Raw genomic sequence first — 22,335 nt, forward strand, 5'->3', positions numbered from 1 at the left:
CTCCCTAAGACAATTCCCAGGAATTTGGAGTTAGACCTAAAAGGTTTTATTCTAGCCTTGGTGTAATGGGTCTCCTGAATGGAGAAGCCATTGAACTGGGCAGCAGAGGAAGTCGGTATGTAAATGAGGCAAAGGATGGAGAAGAGGAGCAGAGGATGAAGGTGGAAAGGAAATCATCTGGGTTTCCTACAGCCCTGGAGCCTGGTTTACGCTTCCTAGATGTTCTCTTCAAAAAAGACCAGAGGACCATTACTGGGGGAGTGGAGGGAGCAACACTGTTCTGTAAGAGAGCATGACATCTCTTTGCATGGAATTGGTCTCTTACATTATTGGGCAAAATACTTAACCACACAGGTCTAAATATCTTATTAGCAAACATACAAATCAGAGGGTGAATCACTCACATTACACAAAGATTTTTCATGTTATGAAAAAGCACAGGGTCCCTTTAGGTGGCATTTTCTCAAGTGCTTATTTATAGATCATTAAATACTTAACAGAGGGAAAAAGTAAGAGCTGAAGTGCTTAAGCCAGTATTTATTAAATATCCATCATAGACTCAGATAAAGCAAATCTAAAATCATAATGACAGTTAATTGTCTAGTTTTCAGATTTTTATATTAGGAGACAGGAGCTAAGATAACAGCCTGTCCGCATTCATACAGGACCCCTGAGCATTCTACAGTGGCTATAATTCTCTGTGGGCTTAGCCCCAGTCCCATAAGACACACTTTTATCTTATAATAAATATCCCCTTTTGTACAAGTTAACTTAAGTTTTCTGTTATTTCCAAGTAGTACTAATTTTCTGCTGGATGTTGGCTAAAATGTAACTGTATTGTAAAAGGCTGAATCTACCATAACTTGACCAACTGAATTTTCTCGACGGTGCAGTCATCTAAGACTTCATAGTTTTAAAGGAACGGTTACACCTCAGAATGCTTTAATAAAGTTCCACCTTGTGGCAATGGAGTATTTTACACAACTTGGCCTCAGTTTTCTTTTTCTTTTTTTTTTTTTTTAACTGAGTCCAAATTCTAACCCAGTTATCAAATTCTAACCCAGTAATTCCTATCAATAAAAGAGTCTCATTACTTCAAGGGACTCTCATAAGACTGGAGAAGAATTCTGAACATTAGTTACTTTACTTTTCAAATATCTTAATGAATATACAACATACGATATTTCTCCCAGAGCTGTTTCACGATTTTTACGTGTCACAGAGCAGAGGAGAGCATAGCAAATCTGTCAATTATGGTAAGAAGCTACTTCCTTCTGTCTTTCTACCCCGTCTTACAGCCACTTGCTTATCTCGCTCTCGGGCTACTGAACCCTGCTGCTGGTTGTTGCGGGACATGGCTGTCACTGTTAAGATGGTTCCCTTGGAACCAGTGGCTTCCCTGTTCACCTTTTATGGTCACGACCTGCCTCCAGACTGTCAGACAGGAGTTCCAGGGCCCCCTCTAAAGGAAGAAAGCAACTTTGAAAAAAGAAAAGAAAAGAAAAAGGCAGAGAACCCTTTAACCCTGACGATTTGCTTGCCTTTTATATCTGGGATACAGTGGCAAGTAATATAGCAGGAGGAACACTGGACCAGGAGTTAGAAGATTTAGACTCAAATTTGCTCTATCCGTTACCGGTCCCAGGCACTCACCTGACTGTGCTGGGTTGTGGAACTAGATTTATAAAAAGAAGATGTTGTCTGGGAAAAGGATTTGATGTTTCTGAGTGCCCGCTCTGTGCCCAGGAGTTTTACGTAGTTTTCCTGTGAACGTCACAGAAAGGTATCAGTACCTCTCACTGGTCCTTCTCTGCTGTAAAGATTAGATGACACTTAACTTTGAAAACACAGACTAACGGAAAAAAATTATTCCTGAAGTAGCAGAAAGCCCAAATTATTTCCTACTTAAGGGCACGCAATGTTATTGTTTACAGGTAAATTACTAACAATTTAAATTAACATTGAATAAAATTTTATTTAAATTAATTAATATTCAAACCAGTGTTTAAATGCAAACAGCACTTGTATAGTGTCAAGTTTTGAAAAAATTTTTTCCCAAATACTTTATTTCCCTTGTAACTTCTTTCTGCTATTAATTTACTTGATAAAACTATCATTATAAGATCATTATAATGCACAGGCATCCAAACCCACACCAAGTCTTAATAACCACAACAAATGTAACTCACATTTGACAACGTCTCCTGGTATATGTCTTATGACACGTAACAAGACACAAGATAACACTAACTTGACAATATGATCTTGGGCAAGAGAGGATGTGTGATTTCCCAGAACAGTGAAGAAGAAAGAGGTTTTTTTTCTTTTCAAGAACTGGGGTCCAGCGTAGTGACCTTAACTCCATATACAGTTTGAAGAATTGGAACAGGTTCAGAAAAAAATCAAGACAAATGATTAAAGGCTAAAGGCACTGACTTTAAGAAAAATGTAGACGATCAATAACGCAGAGTTTGCTAAATAATGACCACAGGGAGGGTCTAATAATACCCAGAATATTGTAAAGACACAAACATCCAGAAGAAATACATTTATTTCAAGAATTACCTTTTAGTTCTAGAACAGGAAAAGTAAGGTTTGATTGATTTAGAATTTTTTTAGAAAGGAAAATGGTGCTTGAATAAAAGGATACAGAAAGGCAACTGTTTTAATGGAAAACATTAAACTAATCAAAGGAGGAACTCTTAGGAAATCCCAGTCTGAATGAATTGAAGCCCTCTGTGAATCTGCTGAGGGCTACAGTGCAGCCCAGCTTGGGGGTGATGGGCAGTAACTTTCCAGCACACCTGAGACTCCAACCTCTCTCCATTTTCAAACCACGTTGGCAGCAGGTTGGGCCAGGACAGGATTTTGGCGCACCTTCACCCTGGGCACGGGCATCCTGGCCATTCTTTTGTTGATGCGGAGCACAGGGTTGGACTGTGACCCTTTCTGGGTCTACTCTTTAATCTGACTTTTGCAGCTGTGAAAATAACCAAAGTGCCTCACAGGTCATTAGGCTAGGTAAACTGTTCATTACAGAGCGAAATGAGACCAAGGACAATCACATTCTACCAGTACAGAGTGTGTCCACTTCCTACCATCTAATGAAACGCCACTTGCTAAGTGTTTATGGAGTATCTACAGTATGCTTAGCACTGAGCTGGTACTGTGGAGATCCGTAAGAATTTCACAGTGCACTCACTGGCCATAAGGGATTTGGAATCTTTTTGGAGAAATCTAACATATACTCAGAGATGACATTTAAATTTTCATGGTAAGACTGGCACAGGCACTGGCCAATGAGAGTGGATACGGTCTTATCTAAATGGATGCCAATTATAACTATTGATATGGCGTAATGGTGCATGTTGGTAAATACCAGCCTTACATATATCTGATTTTTATTTTAAGTTGAAGGGGAAAAAGAAAACTATGCCTAAAATATTCTATTGAATATAATCAAATGCCAATATACATGATGGAACATAAATGCTGTATATGCTGCCTTTCCCTGACCATGGCAGACATCATCGATCAATAACTGCTCTTTTATGATGAATCCCAGTACAGAGTCCTTGGCAGTGAAAGGTAAAGTCAACTCTTGTGATGAAATTCATTCATAATTCTTTAGAGACACCATAAGTGTTGGTCACAGAAGGGGGATAATATCAAGATACCCCATTACACAAAGCTCTCCAATGATACTTTCTTGATACTCTTCCGGAATCTCGTCTGGCTTATCTCTTAGGTAAGTGAATCCTTCTTCTCTCAAATGTGCACATACTGGTTTTTCTCATTCCCATTTCTTTGCTTATGGCCTTTCTTTTGTCTGGCTAAAAGATTCCAAAGTAATCTGGGTCCATTTAAAATCAGGCTAAGTCTCATCTCTTTCCACCAACCTTATCCTCGTAATATTGTATGCACCTTTTCTAAGCACTGATTAATAGAATAAAAATAATATTTTTAACTTTCTTTAGGTAGGGATTCCTTTTTTAATCATTCTTCCATCATTTACTTTATATCTATCTTAGATCCTGATGTTTTTAAAACAAATTTATTGTGGTATCATTTCTGTACAGTAAGCTACACATATTTCAGATGTACAATTTGATGAATTTTGATAGATGTGTACACCTATGAAATCACCACCACAATCAAGATACCTAATATTTTCATCATTTGCCCAGAGGTGCAAATTTCCAATTCCCAATTTATCCCTTCCCACACCCTTTACCCCCAGGTAACCATGAGTCTGTTCTCTATATCTGTGAGTCTGTTTCTGTTTTATAAATAAGTTCATTTGTGTCTTTTTTTTTTAGATTCCACCTATAAGAGATATCATATGGCAATATCATATGGCTTCTCTTTCTGGCTTACTTCACTTAGAATGATGATCTCCAGGTCCATCCCTGTTGCTGCAAATGGCATTATAATAGATCCCTACTTTTATTTTAAGCTCCTCAGCACAAAATTATATACCCACTGTAAGTTATACCATATACAATGATAATTGATCCATAACTGAAATTTGACTGACTGAATGAATAAAAAAAAAGTCCACAGGCCCAAAGGCTATATGCACAAATTTGGGATGTTTAAAAATTGCCTCAAATTCTTGAGAATGCCAAAATCAGAATGGCTGTTTGCCCAGTTTTATTTAAGGGAAAATACTTTTTCAAGCAAATGCAGTAAAAATGAGTGTAACTATTTCACAGAGGCCTGCCTCCGGCCGATTTCCTTAACTAAGGAGAAAAGTTCATGGAAATCCGTAAAGAAAACGTCTGTCAGAGGTGACAGGAAAACATGAACTCACTTTCCCTCCAGTGGGTGTAATCTCTTAGTGAAGCCAGCTGGCGTTTTACCAAAGTTGTCCTGGTGTCAGGCCTGCTGGTGGTAACTGTGTTCTTCTGATTTAGAAATAGAGGATTGACTCAGAGCCGTCTATGAAATCATTCTGCAGGATGGTAAATCTCAACTTTAACACTGAAATAAGAGGTGAACCATTAGCCCTGTGCTTAACTGGATCTCGGGTTGTCAGTGCGGCCAGGGGAGAAGGTCACCAGGAAGCAAACTCGCAGCTCTCTGCTTGCTGCCGCCGTCTGCGGAAGACGCTCCCATCTGGGGCCCTGTGTGAATGAGTGGTCCGTAAGTCCACAAAGTGGTTTTTGAAATCTGAATAAGAGCTCAGCTATCATCTACAAAATTGTGGCTCAACGAGCAGAAATTATGAAGAGATCCTGTTTTCCACTTTGTCTTATTGGCAAGCATCCTTAGCGAAACTGACTCTTTCCATAATAAGCTGTCATCCAGGACAATTGTTTCGGAATATGGTCTCCGTGCTTGATTGCAGGGTCTGCCAGCTTCAGACAGTAGGCATGTGATGCTTAAGCTTCTTCACTTATTGCCTGCTGGTGCACAAATATAGGATTTGGCAATTTCGCCTAAAGCCTTAGTCTCTCCTGCGACACACACCCACTCGGGGAGGTACTGAGGATGCAAGTTTCCACAGGCTCTGAGACAAGAGGAGGCCGATAAAGCCGAAATCAGAGCCGAGGTACAGGCCCGCCTCATGCATAATCACCCCACAAAATACAGTGTGATGGACCCCTTGCTACAGCTGAACTCTGGACTCCCCACCACTGAAATACAAATAAATAAGTAATGGCCAAATCCTCATAACTGCTGAAGAGAAGCAGCTGGTAGCCAAAAGACCACTTTAATAACAGGAATGAAAGTAAAAGCAAAGCTGAGTACAAAAAAGGCTTATATCTGCCTGAAAAAAAGAAGAGAGAGAATTGACGTAACGAAGATGATCAAAGCCACTTCTGTACCACGCTGCCCTGTAGCAGAGGAAGGCAGGAAAAAGGAGGGCACTTCAGAATCGGAAACCATCCTGACACTCCCCGGATAATAGTGCACAATGTATTTTTAAAATCCCTACGTGAACATTCTCTGCCAGGATAGGTATAGAGTTATTTCAATTTCCTCTTGCAGTAGAGGAATCTCTATATAACAAAAATGTTGATGGAACAGCGTTCTTTGTATGGGGCATCCATGTTGACCCTGCTTGGCAGCTAAGTCCTCGTTGAATTTTGTTAACAAAAATGCTTTGCTTTACTATTAACTGCATTCCCAGGTCCTTCCTGATTTAGCAACCTGTCTATTTAGCGAGGCTAGGGTCACTTATGCAATTTTGATGATCTGTGACAGGATTTGAACCCATGTGTGATATAAACAATGATTTATAAGACTTGGTATGTTTGTAAAACTGCGTGGGCAACATTTGGGGCTACATATCAGTGTAAAATCTGCCAGTGTTGGGAAATTTTGGAAGATGTCAGATAACTTTGTTTTCTTTTATAACTTTCTTTGCCCTCACGATGCTCAGCCTTATGAGGAAAGATAAGAGTAAGACTGTAAGATGCAGCATGATGTACTAGAAAAAGAAGCCATTGATGGTCAGAATCCTGGCCTCACCACACCCTGAATTGTCTTGAGAAGCCTGAATCTTTTGAAAATTCGATTTTCTGTTTTATGGTCCCACTTTCCCAGTGGGTTGCAATTAAGATCAAAAGACATAACATCACATAAACACATAATGCTATATAATTGTACAGAAGAGTTTATACCAAGTACCCCCCAAATTTATATAAAGCTATAGATGTTCAAAAATTAAAGATACCTGTTTACCAAGGTGATCAGAGGAGGTTAGTTTTCTGCTGAACCTTGAAGAAAGTTAAGCCTTCCATACACGGAGATGGAAATAGACATTGCAGGTAAAGGGTACAGAGTGTAAAAAGATATGGGGAAATGTACGTATGGCTTGTTCAAAATCTAGAAAGTAGCCTCCTGCAGAGAGCATGGGATATATGGGGTTAAGAAAAGTGTCTATATTTTAAATGGAAAAACTTCCCATCTTTTCATTTCAAATGTTATTTACAGCAATACAAACAACTCATCTACCACGTCATCTAAATGGGTAAATATTTACAGCTCAATCTGTATTTTGGCTTTTTAACACAATAGTCCCCAGTGTAGACCATAGTAACATCAACCATAAAAAATTCAAAATAGTTTCCCAATTTCCTTTGCTGTTCTTTGCTATAATGGATGATTTTTTTATGTTAATGTTTCTATTGTTTTAATATTCTGGCTTTTCTCATTCATATTCTAAGAGATTATTGTTAGTGCTAACTCATTTGATTTATCATTTAGAGAAAGCTCTTGTTCAAAAAGTCACACGGGATATTAAATGATGATTGTCTGCAATGACTTCCTTCTCAACATCTGCAAAGACAATTTTGCCTTTTCTTTTTCCACTTAACTCTGAATGAGAGATCTTAAATATACATAAATAGGCTGCATATTGGCTTACAGAATATCTTCTTAAAATCTAGGATGTTAAAAGACAAAGTTTCTAGTGCTTATTTTTCTGGTTGAAGTAAAAATACACACATGTGTACCAAGATAACACTGAAGTATGATACATACAATCTCTCCCAAAATGCTAGTTAATACTGTATAATTAAAATATTTCTCTTCCCTTTCATGTTATTTTTATTTTATATTTATAGAGTTTTATAGTTTACCGACTGCTCTTAATTTCAGAGAATATTTATTTCTTCTTGACCACAGAATCATGAAAATACAAGCAAGAAACAATGAAGTTACTACTTTAAAATAAACTTTAAGCTTGTTAAGCCCTCTTCCAAATAGAAATACTTAACATTAGAAATACTATGTGACAATTCCAACTGTATTTTTAATGGGCATATTGCCCATTGGGACTTTACAACACTGAAGTTATGGTAAATAGGATAATCTTAAATTAAAATGACATCTCAAAACAATGTAGCATAAACAAAACATAATTATTTTATTTTATCTTTAGAAATGACACTATGGACAGCAAACAATTCAAAATGTTACCTTCTTTGGTTTTTTTTTTTGCCACCTTGTGATAGTATCTGCTATTTTCCTGGATGCCAACAAGACGTTGATTCATCCACTCCATAAACATTTATTAACCACTACCGTATGCCAGTCATAGGACCAAGACCTGGGTAGGAGAGGTGGAACTATAAAACTTAATAAGCTATATTCCTTGCCTTGGATAATCTCAAATAACAGTAGAAGAACCAAGAACATAAACAAATAATTCTAACAGAATTTGATCCAAACTGTAAGATAGGTCCATACAGAGCATTACATAAGTACACAGGAAGGAACAACCCCCTCTATCTTCATATGAGATGACATTTTAGCTGGATCATAAAGAATGAGTGGGAACCTAACAAATAAAAAAGAAGATAAAGAATTATTCAAGGAAAAGACAATCACTCAGACAATAGCACAGAGCCGTGAGCGCATGGTGTATTTATAGGAAGGCTAGATTGCTTGGTAAGAGGGTAGAGTGAGACCGGAGAAGAACCATGTCTTCCAACCTAAGAACACTAGATTTCATCCTCTAATCTGTAGACAGTGGGGAGTGGGAGTCAATGAAGTTTTCCAAGCAGAGAGATGACAGGCTGATCACACGACGACCATGGCCGTGGGAAGGGCTGACACGTACAAGGCCCAGACGCTAGTGCAGGCATTATTCTGCATGCCCATGTTTTATAATATGATTCGTTCCTATGACAACTCCTGGCAACATTCCCATAAGATTAGTACTGCGGTACCTATTTTACAGATATGGAAATCAAGGCACAGAAAATGGAAATAAACTGCCAAAGGTCACTACAGGCAGTCCACCTGTGATTTAAGCCCAGCAGTCGAGTGCTCACACTCCCAATCACTAGAACATAATGCATCATCACGCTTTCGTTTTAGAATAACCGAGCAGTGGTCGGGAAGATGGATTGAGTGGGAGAGAGAATGAGTACATTTAGGAGACTGTGTATTCATTCAATAAATATCGAGAGAGTGCCTACAGTTTGTCAGTCTCTAATTTAGATGCAGGAAAAAAACAGCAGTGGACAAAATAATGTCCCTCCTTTCACAGAGCTTTTGTAGAATAGTCCGAAGATGGTGAGTGTCTAAACTAAGCTAGAGATAATGTTAGATCGAGAACAGGGAACCAAATCAAGAGGTAATTAGGCAGCATCAATGGACAGGCCTCGGTGACATACGAAAAGTGAACGAAAACAGGCGGAAACCCAGGAAGATTCTTAAAAAAGAGTTTTATAAAGTGGGTCACTGGTTGGATAGTGATGCCAACTTAAGGCAAATCAGTTTAGGAAAAAGACAAAGGATTTAAACATGGGTTGAAATGAAGCTTCCTTTGGGACATCCAAATAGGGATATGGGTCCAAAGACCCTTTTCAAATATTTTTGAGTAAATATTTAAAGATATTTTCATACTATTTTATACTCTTGCCAACATAAAGAGTTCTAAGAGTTATAATGTGCAAATAGCAAATCAGCACTCTGTTAATAACATATGCTTATTAAGTGTTTACCACAGCCAAGAACAGGGCCAGGCACTGGGTCTTGATGGCGAGCAGGGCAGACCCGGGGCCTGGCTTTCAGTCACGATGGAAGACTGGGCATATGCCTCTGCTTCAGGTCCCATTAACATGGATATAAAGAGGTATTTACAAAAGAAGAACAAAAATCATTAACAGTGCAGAAAAACTAGAGAGCAGGCCCTCACTGGACCAGTGAATCTTAGGGCCACCTACATTGCTGACAGTGAATGGGATCAGATGGACAGAAGAACTGCCGAAGAAACTGCAGCCCAGGCATCAGGGGGAAGCACGCTTGTCCAGGGGAGCACTGGAGAGGCTGTGGGGCCCGAGTTCACAAGCACCCAGGGCCGCAGTGAGCTGTAGCCAGCAGACAGGTGAGGCCCTTAACACGGCACTTCACACAACTGCACTAGTTGCTTGCTACCCGCCGGACGGCAGCAAAACCAGAAAACCAGGTTGCTGTGACCTGGAGAAGGTGACGCATTTCCCTGAGAGACGTGGGGCCACCCTGCAGCCCTCCTCCCAAGAGAGAACCCCCCTTACCTGGGCTGTCCCCACCCACCGGCTCACTCTGCCTCGTACGTGGAAAATGGCCCAGGTCAGTGTCCTCTGCAGGGACACAGCTCTCAAGGGAAATGATGCACATAACTCTGTGCAGAACGTACCAGCTACCGACGTGAACCAACACAGCTCTCCGGTTGCAAAGAGACAACCAAGGATCCCTGACAGGGAAGCCAAGACAAAACAAGCAATTCAAGCGTGGTGTGCTGGTGAGGACCATGGATTCTGGGAGCAGATTACCTGAACTTAAATTCCAACTGGGTCACTTACTAGCTGTATGGCGCTTGGTAAGTTACTTAACCTCTCTTTGTTTCAGTTTCCTCATCTGTAAAATGGGAATAATAATAGGATCTATCTTAGAGGGTTGCTATGACAAACAGATGACTTGATATTCTAACTATGTTCAATAGTGCCTGGCACATAATAATAACTACATAACCACGTATATATATAACTATATATGTATATGTAACTATATATATTAGTTAAATTTTAAAAAGAGTGTAAATGATCCCAACAGGCACAGATATAATTCAGGCAACAAAAGAAAACTTTAAAAATATTTAAATTAGTATCTCCAGAGGCATCTGAAAGGCTTTTGTTACTATAAAACATGAATGACTTGCCAGAAAAAGGACCAAAGAACAAGAAATTACACTTGGAAATTAAACATATAACTGCCCAAATTAAAAAAAAAATTCTATAGTGGAGAAAATAATAAACTGATCAGGGCTGAAAGGAAAGAGATGAAAATATATAAGAAAACTTAAGAATAAGGGAGTCTAGATTTATATTAAAATTAATTTACTAAGAGTTCCAAGTGGAGAGAATTGAGGCAATGGAAGGGAGATAAAATCCAAGAAATAAGAGAAAGAAAATTTACCTGGGCTGGAAAAAAAAAACAATACACAATATAAATCTTCACGTGGAAAGAATTCACTGAGTGCCAAGCAGGACAAATACAGAAAATATTCTTTTTTGAAGGGGTGAGGGGGGTGTATGCATGGAACATATTATCTACAAAGGAACATAAATCAAACAGACATCAGACATTTCATAACAACTGGTGAATGCTAGAAAACACTGGGGCAGTGTTTTCAAAGTTATTAGGGAAAAAGTTTTGAACCTGGAGTTCTTCTAGCTAGTAAAACTATTGGTGAAAAGTAAGGGCAAAATAAACAAATTTTTAAACATGCCAGAGTTCAGAAAGCATACTACTTGTGAACGCAATATAAACAAAAGTTTTTTGAGCTTTAAAGGAAAAAAATTACTTAAGTAGGTCATCTAGAAGAATGAAAAAGAATCTAAGGAAGGAGACATCACAGGATAGGAAAACAGGGAAGGAAGCGATGGAGTCAGAAAGATTAAAACAGAACCTACACGGAAAGATTTGCCTCAGTGAAGTTTACAAGAGGTATGACTGCATGATTTCATCTCTTCTAAATGTCTCCGTCTATACCAGTTGGTCCTAAAATTAAATATACTTACATGCCTATAATATTTGAAAAGCTATTTTTTGTTTTCAGTTTTTAATCAATCTGTAGACAAAACTTGGAAAGTCTAGTAATAGTTACAAAATGCTAATTTCCTCACTTTCCTTATGGCTAGTTAGTAGATACCATCTAAGCTGACAAACTGAAAAATAAGCAATGAATATACTGCTAGTAAAAACAGCATGATGCTAGAACCTGGGCCATGGAGATGAGACAGGATTGCAGGACATTGGGTTAGTTGTTGTCGAGAGACTCAAGATAACTTTGGGATATTGTTGCTATGTTGGGGGAGGTTTAACGTGACTGGGGAGACTCACATAAATAAAGGACTCCCCCACCTCCTCTGTTGTCACACAGCTGCTTCTTCCTCATTCTTCAGCTTAAAGGTCTTCCTTAAAAGTTCTTCCCAGACTATTCCGTCTAAAGTGGCATATTATTCTGCAAGCACCTAATCCTGGGTAAACAGATTTTTGATACCTCTTACATAAATCCAATGTCTAGAGAAAACGGCATAAGGTAACGTAGGTGTTGCCTGATCTGATTCTTCAACAGCAATGAATGAAGTGATGCCACATTATGAGTCCATTTTATTCAACCGAGTTTTTACATCTAGGACCAAAGACACTTACTTCCATAAATCTGAGAACATTTCCTAGACGGTGAATATCTTCCTGATTCCTTATAGTCACTATTTAGGGATGGTTATACACCTGTGATAGCTCAGAAAACACATAAAGAGTCATCCTGGAAAGGAACTTAGATGAATCAAAACGGAGTTTCAACCCATTAGTAAATGGCAATGCCAAAAACAGTTACTACAAGAAACTGGGGTATCAGTTGAGTACAGACATCAGTCAGTAATTTTTACAGAGAAAATGCAGATGTTCGGTTAATCTGGAAAATCAATTATGAGGGCTTTATAATATATATATATATTATTGTCTATAAAAACTATATATCCATTTTATTTTACTATCCATATACTCTATATTTCACTGTATGTAATCTATAAATTTATAGTTATTTCAAAGAGAACAACCCTTGCTTAATGGTGAAGCCACTATTGACAAATAGACTGCAAACTGAATAAGCTCTATTTCTGTTTCAGTTGTAATACAGGAGCCTTCGTGCAAAGTCAGAGATAAAAGAAGAACAAGGGTCTTCTTTCGGAATCAATTTCCCTAATGGGTAACAAAGCTATTCAAACCATCTCTCTCACTTATGAGTCAGAGAATTTATTTTCTCAGAGCTGATCCATATTGAATGAAGGCAACATCTCTGTGTAAATACAAACACCTGCAAAAGAAAACGTGCCAGAGGTCATCCCTGACCGTCAGTACTCTGGAAGATAGCAGTTGGTCAGAGCAGTTGTTCATGCAGAGCAGAAGGATGACTCTGAAGGATTAAAACAAGAACTGGGTAAGCATGGTGGGATAAGAGGCATGGTGAACATCTAATATTAGAACACTGTCCAAAAAGCAAGAGAGATGAGTGTACTGAGAATCTTGAAAGAAGGAGGTTTTTTTCCCTAAGGGAGAGATTTGAAGGAAGGAAATAAAAGAGAATGGGCAACACCTGCTTTAGGATATTTTCTACCGGTGGCCCTAACATGCAGGACAATAAGTGCAGTACACAAACCAGGCGGCCTCATTTGAAGTCCCAACTCTGCCATTTTCCACTTGAAAGTCATTAGGGAGTGCCTTCACCTCTTCTAGCCTAACTTAGACCTGACTGACTACCAGCACGGTGTAAACAATAAATAAAAAGAGTTGACCAGAAACAGGGGTTGCCAATGTTTAGAAGATAGAAGCCTCTTAGATTCAACAGAGTCCAAAGATCAAGACAGCCTCACTGGTGGCTGTGGAAATGCAAATCTGAACAAGGAGGTACCAGTATTCATCCATCAGATGAATGAAAATGGAAAGAACCAGTAATGCCCAGTGCTGGCAAGCATGCAGGGAAACAGGCTTTTTCATACATTGTCGGTGAACGGCTGTAACAGTTTTGGAAGGTATTATGGCAATATCTTCTAAGATTTAAAAATGGGCATTTCCAACCACTCAGCAAATTTCACATCTAGGATATAAAAGCAATGGTACATATCAAATAAGTTCAAAGGTGTACTGCAAAATTATTTGTAAACGCATAAACGCATAAATCCATCAATTGAATAAATTATGCTGATATGTCATTTAACACTAAGTATCTCTTGAAAGTCATATAAGGGTATATATGTTTGAGTTTAGAAAGCTGTGCATGATATATTGAGTGCATGAAGAATAACCTTATTTATATCTTTATATATATTTGAATGAACACAAGGGGAAATGGGAAGTGAGGCGGGTACCTCCATCATCTCGGGGTAGGGGAGGTACAGCTAGAGTGATGGTGAGAGTCTACTGATTCCTTCATCCTTTCATAAAAGACATTAACTTTTCCAACCCAAAACACATTTTTAAAAGGAAATAAAAGAAAATCCATTATAGTTTTTAAATTACAATTAATTTGATGGTTTACAATTAAAAAGTTGGAGGATTGAAACGGGATCAAAAAAAGCTGTCCTAACATAATTATCAAAAATGATCTTTAGTATATATATCTGCAGACCTTATGAAGATATTTATATATTATACAATAAACAACAAAAATAAAGGGCAATTTCAGGCTTTTAATTTGTGATGTTTCATGTTATATCGTTTACTAGCATTACATTATGCCTATCACAAATATCTACCGGAAAGATTAAAAAGAATAGTAATGCCATCATTTAAATGTGCCTCTCTACTGTTGATAGTTTTTTTTATTTTAAAAGCATGTTCCACCTAATAGAAAAGGCACCACATTGTAGAAAACTTTCAGAATATGAAAAAGCACAAAGAAGAACACAAAAATTTCCTGCATCTTAATTTCTTTATCCATTTTTTTCCTTTGTAGCATAGGATGCATCCTTCTGGGAATCCATCCATTCATCCATTCATATCTATGTCTCTATCTAATTGATAGTTCATAATTTTTAAACCATCACAACGTTACATATAGCTTTGAAACCTGATTCTTTTCACTTGAGAATACCAGAAACAATTTCTTACTGTTGTCTCCTACAGTATCATTTTTAGGGGCCACACAGCATTCCTTTGCACAGATGTGCAATAATTTATTCAGCTAGTCATTTATGACTAGATATTTGGGCTACGTGTACACAGAAGAAAAATATGTGCAGCACTTCTACCTGAATTTTTATGAATGCTTTCTAACAGAGCTTTTAATTACTACTTTTTTTGGTAAAAAAAAAAGAGTCCTCCTGAGTCTTACATGGGGAAAAACAAATGGACATGGTGGCAAAGAGGGTCCCTGGGTCTCCAGGGATGCCAGAGGGCAAAGCCGTTTGAACCCTACCAAGACCAACGCCACCACACTGCAACCTGGGGCAAGGATGCTGAAGAGCCTATAGCCAGCTCTTCATTTTGCAGTGGACTTGAGTGAAATGATGATGATTGTTGACCCAACAAACTATAACAGCCTTCCCTAAGTCCTTGGGGACCTTTGTGCAAATGTGTATTTAGGGACTTTTCAGTATGGCTTTATTAATAGTTGGACAGTCCTCTCAGCTCCGAAGGAGCCATTCATTACAAATTATAGTGTAAATTCTGTGAGGGTCTCACTTTATATACCCCAGGTATTGGAGACTGTCACATCAGCACTGTGGCCCTTCATCACAGCAGCAAGTAGTGCTCTAACTTCTGAACAACGCGTCCATAGTATCCAGAGCAAACTGGCAATTTTGTCTGAAATTCGTTGCTCCCCCTACTTTTCTCCCTTTAACTTAATGTATTGAATTCCTTCTCTAAGACATATAAAATAACGTGTGTGGTTCCTTGGTATCTGTATCTCTAATTTTTCTGATCCACTTCTGTAGATTTTAAAACTATAGTAAACCTTTTTGTATACGTAATAAACAGTCTTTACAATGACTAAAATAAGGTTTGGTAAATATATTTCTACAAATCTTACACTGTTCAATAGCTCATTACTGATAGTTCGGGTAGTAAATGAGGAACTTCGAAACCTCATCACTAACTTTGGGGGCTTTACGAGGTCGATGGCATATTTTCACTGACACATTTTCCACTGCCCCATCCCCCCCAGTAACACTGCAAAAAGCAGGAACCAGGGCAAACTTTCACTGCAGTCTCACCCGGTGCCCAGTGCTTTCTCCTTCATAACCAAGTTCCGCTGAGACACTTACGGGGGCTAAATTACAATGTTTTGCCAGCGTAGATCTCATTTTGAGTTATCTTCTTTGTTCTACAGACCTAATCTGGAGGCCTGAACTTCCCAGGCCTGTGATATGTCGCCGGAGGAGCACACAAGGGTTTAAATTGTATCTTTTCAATGCGTTCTGGCACCGCCGCCCGGAGCCAATACTTGCTTTTTAACTGGCAACCTGCCTCCCACGAATGGAGGGAGCAGATTGCCTCTTTGCTGAATACTTAGACGAGGTACTGATATAACAACAGTGGACAAGCAGCTGGGAGCGGGGCTGTCAGCCTGTCACACACTGACAAATCTGTTGTTCATATTCAGGCAGGATGTGTGTGTTCGGTCGCCATCAGTATCATCCATCTCGCGCGGGCGGTGCGAGGGAGCCCCCCCACCCCGCGTGTCCATGGACCGCGCTGTCATTACATCCCTCTGAAGAAGCTCAGCTGAGCAACTCATTTGCTTTTTTATTCCGGGGCCTGGCAAATGAGACAAGTGAGACAGCCAGCTCAATTTTTGTTTCTCTTTCTTCGTTCAACATAGCCTGTATTGCCATTTCACGTCACATACATAAAAGCATAACTCTCAACAGCTCCAAATCGCTCTTCTGAAAATCTGCAAGGCAGAGGAAGGGCAAATATGACAAATATTAAAGTGCTGTTGTTTGAGAAGGGGGAAAAATCATTTGAATGCAATGTGGGCTGAGTTTTTTTGTTTTCGGGTTTTTTGTGGAGGTTTTTGGGCAGGGTTCAGGCAAGGCTGACTTTCAGAATGATTTCTAGCAAATTTCCCCCAGAGCCACTGCATTTGTAACACTCAGGCTCTCACTCTCTGCAGATTCATTTCAGGCTGAATGTGGAGCCCACCTGAGACTAAATTTACAATTCCCAGGCCAAACCATATCTAAATTTATACGGGCCCCTGTAAATCAATGAAATACATTTTCTTTTTTTTTTTTTTAATGTAGGCATTTGGAGGAATTTAAAGGTGATTGAGGCTATATTCCAGAGTTTCTGATACAGTGCTGTTTACCATTTGTGGGGCCTTACCTGGAAAATTTAAAAACAAAATTCTGGCTATGAATTATTGATTTGCACCAGTTAAACACTGTGCATACATATCCTGTTGTCTTTTTCCTTTTCTAACCACAGCTGACCTTACCGCGCTGGAAAAAAGGAGACATCGCCCGCCAGAATGAAGATTGCAATGTAGTGTTTAGTAGACTATTTTGTGTTTTTGATTCTCAAATTCAATTATCAATTTTTTTTTTTTTTTGCTGTTCCCATTGTCAGCCTAAGAGCTCTTTCTTCTGATGAAATTTATTTTGCAATATTTCAGGTCATCTGCTTCATAAGATCCACAAAACGTACACCAACTCAAAGAGTCAAAACAACATTGGAAAAGATAAAACAAATCAAGCTGAAAAGCCATATGACATTTTAGTTTTAAAAATTTTCATATTCCCAGTGTTATCAGCAATACATCATTGCAGTTTGTAATTTAATTCAAAAAAATCTTTTTGGTTAAAGTTACTTTTTGTCGGTTAAAAAAAAAAAAGTTAAAGCCGTAGCAATCATACTGAGTATTGAGTTCTCACCATTAGATTTTTTTTTTTTTTGCTGTATTGATATTTGTTAGAAAAAAAATCTATTAATTATGTAATTGGTAGAGTTACAGATAGAGGAAAACAGCTAACAGTCTGAATGAAAAAAGCCCCAAAAGAATAGTTTCCAACTTCTGTTCACTATTTACATTGTATATTATGCTCATATAATTATTCTTGTAGAAACATAAATTCAGTAGTGATTTTTACTACTGATTTTCCTAAAATTCTTTAAATTACACAAACTTTCAAGGATTGCCAAAGAAGCAATATCATTAGAGTAAAACTTTTACTTAATGATAGTAAGTTAAAATTAATTTTACATACATAGAATGAAAACAACAACAAAAATATATATAATAGTCTGTCATTTAGGAAGTGCAGCTCCTGGATCTGCTTCTAGAGTAGCGTAATGGGAATGTATCTTTAGCTGAGGAAATATCTTTGATTCCTAGACATATTATTATCCCCTCTATTTACCTTGGTTAAGCATAACACAGCTTTAAGCAAGTATTTTACTCTGTTATAATATGTTTCTCACATTTTTATGGGTCTGAATGTGAAGAAAAGTGAAAAGACTCTATGTTTAAATCAGTAGTGCAGAAAAAATGTGGGAAGGATTGATTCATACTTTGGAAATAAATTTGTCCTAATAGAAAATAAGCCATAAATATTCAAAAGGCCAAGTAACTCTTGTCAACTTTAATCATATCCACATTAACTCCTCTGTACACTTCCACATTTTAAGATTGTGCTTATTTTTGAATATAATAATGACATAAATTCCCCGTCCTTATAACATTTCTGGGTGCTCTTCATTCTGCCCCGAGATTCCAGTGATTTCTGATTGACAGAAAGATTACCTAATAAACCTTCACTACAAACTAATTAATCACTTTGAATACAACACTAAATTGGCAGGCATAAAAAAGCAAATGAGATGGGTGTTGAAGACCATTTTCGAATGACCTTAGTTAAAAGCCAAGTACGGCCTTAATTCTTTTTTCCCTGTGCCTTCTTCCTGTCACAGGAACAGATCCAAGTGTACCCTGGCATCTTTCTCCCCCCAACACTGCCCGCTGCATCCTCAGAAACGTTTAGCTTGGAACACTGGGGGATGAAATGGTCCCAAGAATCAACAAGTATTTGCCCAGCCCTGGAACGAGAACACAACCGTGTTGCCCGTTGCAGAATGCAATGTCAAGGTCTCGTGCAGAGTCCCGGACCCCCCACCTGCCCTGGCTTCTACAGCACTCCTCGTCCACACTACTGTAACAGCATAATGACTTCTTACACGTCTGTGGGTTCCTCGCAGGCACATCTTTTATTCATTTCCTCGGCACGTGGCATAGTATTTGGGCACTCAGTACTTGTGTAGTAAATGCATGCCTTCTAGAACAAAAGCTGGCGCCTTTCAGTTACCCTTTTGCCTCGAAAGGGTTATTTCAAGTTGAAAGGTGTATTGTCAATTTTGGCTAGAAAGACAATGTTCCTTCATGCAATCAAGATCCCTGGCCCATTGTTTTAAAGAAGAAGGGAAAAGAAACGCTTAAACAGGAAAGAAAAGAAAGAAACATCTTGGTCAGTCCTGACCATTTGTTATACATGTGGTCTGGCCAGGTAACTGAAGTTTGAGAGAGTTCGTTACGCACGAACCCATCAGTTTCATTTGTGCTCCGATTTGGTGACATAGGTTCCCCTTGGGCTTTTCCCCTTCCTCCACATGCATCACCACAAAACACATTTCATCACTTTGGTCCCACCAATCTCTGGGATCAACAGCTCTGTTAAAGGAGAAAAGATTTTCCCATATAAAGCAGAGTTTTCTTAAATCCATTCAAGGCATATATTTCGTCAAGTCCCTGGTCCACTTTCCTTTGCTGTTTATCTCAAAAGGACCGGACACCGTCCTGCAGAAATCTACCTTATTTGCCACCATCCTCCACTTCCGGATCCCTCAGAGAATGCCTCCATCTTTCGTGCAATCTGTGCTCTAGGATCAAAATCCCAAAGGCGGCAGTATAAGGCCCTACAGGAGCAGCAAGAACAAAAAACATTTTATAGATTCTCTCTGTTTCCACTTGCAACAAGTAGCCTCTCAAGGTTTATCTGATACTCTTCTTCTAACCTCAGGCCTAAAAATAAATGAGGATGAAAAATAAACACAGGACAGTCTAAAGAAACACAGCCCTGGTAATCTGTTACTTTGGAAGGGCTCTACCCACCACCGGCTCTATCCTGAGCTGGTCCCTGTCGGTCTCCCCGTGTTGCCCATGGTAGCTTTTGTCTGCTGTCCTCGGTCATGGCTGGCTGCCTGTGCTGGATGAGTGGGTCCCAGGATCTGTCTGTCGAACTCCAAACACAGATATCCCTCCTACCAGACAAGCTGTGGCTCCCTGGGATATTAATGAGCCCCCAGCTATTTAGTGGGTTTTCTCTTTCCCATCCCTGCTCCTCTGCTTCCGGTCTCCCATCCTGCCCCCCAAGCCCGGCTCCTTCAGCTCCCTCTCCTCCCTGCTTCCATCCGAGCAGCTCAGAGACAGAGAGGGAGAGAGGAATTATTTATTGTGCGTCTGTTTAAAATGAAAGGCTTTTACATTTTAATGAGCACTAAATAGGTGCGAGGAAATATTGTTCATTAGCTGTAATCTGCGGAATTGCTTGAGTGAACTTCCTTTGGAGGCTGCTTTAAACGGTTCACTCAAGTAAAGCAGTTTGTATGGTAATTAAGGGAGCATTTTGCTGTCAACATCTGTGCTGCTATTTATAACAGGGGAGGGAGCTCACAGCTCCACCGGAAGAGCAGGAAGGGGTAGGTGTTGGGAGATGCAGGTGGGGTGGGGTCAATAACTTTGCTTGATGGTGGCACAACTATTTCTTCTTGGCACTTTTACAACCACGACAAGCTTCTTTTTCTTGCTTTCCTTCCACTCAGCCTCTAATAATTCTTAAAAAAAAAATTCTTTCCCACTCTTCCTGGCTAGGAAGAATTATCTCTCTGACATCTCTTCATTAATCACATTCTTCACTTGACAGCCCAGGCAGGAAGATTCAAGCTGCTCTGGAGAAGCAAGTGGTCTTCAGCGTTGTCGGATGGTTTCTTTCTGTCTGCCTTCCATTTTTCCTCTTGATCACCCTTCCTCACACGTACAGTGGCATCAAGAACCATGGAATTCAGGGCAGACAGTGATTGCTGCGAACTACCTTGGATCCTTCAAATTCCTACTCTTGTAGGGAACCAGCCATCTCTCCATGACCCACAAGGTACTCCCAGCAACAAGCCTGATTTGATGTTTCCCTACAGTCATCTGTAGGACTATCTGCATTCTCCCCAATAAAAGGAAGTCCTGGCCCTGCATACCTGCAGATCAAAGAGACTCAGGATGGAGTGCTGATCTGGAAAGTTCCAGGGACAGACAATGAGGGCAAAGGTGGTTCATCAGAAAGGTAGCCTGGCTATGCTGAAGCCAGGACTAGGAAAAACAAGAGCAGACAATCAGCAGAGGCAAACAGCTTGTAGAAGAGCCATCAATGAGAGCCGGTAACCCTGTAGTCAGGGTGGGACGGGCAGTGCTCCCGCGCTTCGAGGGACTCAGAGAGGCAAGTCAGAACCACAGCTCTGGGTGAAGTGGAACTAGTGAACAGAGGGATTAAAGCAGAGATTTTTGTTTGGGGAATGAGACAAGGACTCAGTTCCCGGGTCCAGTGAAGTATAAGGTCTGAGTCAAACCAGCAGTCATCTCAATGGGATATGTTATCCCTGCACAACTGGTAGGTCTTTTAAAATCTTCTCCCACTAACAGCAGAACTATTCCAAAATTCTTGAAAACAACAGTTATTTTCTTCAGCTGTGAAGGTCATAGCTATAAAGGGACAAGGAGTCAAGCAGATCTTAACTGAAGGAAGACTACAGACCATTTACCAACGAGCCTGGGATTCTTAAGTGCAAAGAAAATATTCTGTTCATTTGTTCTGTATTCTTTCTTTCTTTCTTTGAGTAGGGACTCAAAATAAAAATCTTCTGAATGAAAGAATACAAGACTGAGGATTCTGCCGATAATGGAATGACATAATAGTGGAAACACTGACTTGAAGTGAGAGTCATAATTGCCAACATTCCTTCTCCTGGGGAACTTTCATTTAATCAGTGAATTAGTCAAGAATCAACAGCCTTAAAATTGAATACTCTTGTTCATCCCATTCAAAAATTTTAACTTGGAAAATATACTGAGAAATTCACATCAAGTGCCCATGGAAAGGGATTGTATGTTGCACACAGAAGCTCTACTTACTTCTGACAATCCTCATCATAACTCTGAATTTCACCAACTCTCTCTGTATGAAATATCTTCACTTGTTATTAAGCACAATATTTTACCCTGATGCTATTTTTGTCTTGACTGTATTTGTATTTGCTTATTAATTGACACTTGGATTCTGTATTTTGTCCCAAGGCAATTGCACTAAGAGACTAATTTTAAAGAGTCAAATAGAGATGTAAACAGATGTAGTAAAACTTCAAGTGATTAAAAATAATTCACACTTGGAGATAACATGAATAACTCAAATCTACAAGCGGCCCCAAGTTACTACCAGTTTAAAACAACTGCCTTGCCTTACTTCAGTATAGTTAGAATGGGAAACTCTCCTGTCTGAATGTTGTTCTTTTCCTCCACGAAAGTTTCCTCTCTAAGTGAAAGATGATAGGAAAATACTGAAGAGGAAGCAACAGAAGAAGAGAAGGATGAAAGAATTAGCATTGAGTCATTTTCCAAGTGTTTATACAAGTGTTATCCATAAGCCAATATATGCAATATTCCTTTGTAGGGTATGAGACAAGAGCTCATCCGCTGACCTAGTGGAACCAGAGTGCCATTTCTAAGAGTTTTGATTTATCCACAAGACACACTACCAGCCTGCAGACTTTACGTTAAGCTTGATCCCACAT

The 22,335-nt window shown here is 39.2% G+C and overlaps 1 long non-coding RNA gene across 1 annotated transcript in view; it reads right to left on the reverse strand.

Annotated features, from left to right (window-relative positions):
- Window positions 1–14,172: 14,172 nt before the first annotated feature.
- LOC116659329 overlaps window positions 14,173–22,335 on the reverse strand; it is a 199,932-nt gene continuing 191,769 nt past the window's right edge. The window contains exon 5 of the long non-coding RNA XR_004314648.1: window positions 14,173–16,399. This is a non-coding gene — a long non-coding RNA (uncharacterized LOC116659329). The remainder of the gene's footprint in view (window positions 16,400–22,335) is intronic.

This window comes from Camelus ferus, chromosome 23 (assembly GCF_009834535.1).
Source record: "Camelus ferus isolate YT-003-E chromosome 23, BCGSAC_Cfer_1.0, whole genome shotgun sequence".
NCBI lineage: Eukaryota > Metazoa > Chordata > Mammalia > Artiodactyla > Camelidae > Camelus > Camelus ferus.